Source organism: Eimeria mitis, genomic scaffold (assembly GCF_000499745.2).
Source record: "Eimeria mitis Houghton genomic scaffold, Emh_scaff261, whole genome shotgun sequence".
NCBI lineage: Eukaryota > Apicomplexa > Conoidasida > Eucoccidiorida > Eimeriidae > Eimeria > Eimeria mitis.
Window position 1 is genome coordinate 9202 of NW_013570950.1, and position 567 is coordinate 9768.

The 567-nt window shown below is 21.3% G+C and overlaps 1 protein-coding gene across 1 annotated transcript in view; it reads left to right on the forward strand.

Annotated features, from left to right (window-relative positions):
- EMH_0005850 (ribosome biogenesis protein BMS1, putative) overlaps positions 1 to 567 on the forward strand; it is a gene marked incomplete at both ends in the record, with an annotated part of 9279 nt that overhangs the window by 4015 nt on the left and 4697 nt on the right. The window lies entirely within an intron of this gene.

A 567-nucleotide genomic window follows, 5' to 3' on the forward strand; every position in this document is an offset into this window, starting at 1 on the left:
TTGTTTGTTTTTGTGTTTATATTTATATTTATATTTATATTTATATTTATATTTATATTTATGTTTATATTTATGTTTATGTTTGTATTTATATTTATATTTATATTTATTTTTATTTTTGTTTTTATTTTCATGTTTATATTTATGTTTATATATATAATTATATTTATATTTATATTTATATTTATATTTATATTTATATTTATATTTATATTTATATTTATACTTATATTTATATTTAATATATATACAGCTGCTGCTAGCATAGTCTGTCTATTTGGGGTGTATATGCAGCTCCTGCATGCATATATTTTCTCTATATATTTGGGGTGTATATGCAGCTCCTGCATGCATATATATGTATATATATATATATATTTGGGGTGTATATGCAGCTCCTGCATGTATATATTTTCTATATATTTGGGGTGTATACGCAGCTCCGCGTACGCAAGCACCGGTGGTTTCCGCGTGTATTTGGGGTGTATATGCAGCTCCTGCATGCATATATATATATATATATATATATATATATATATATATATATATATATATATATATATATAT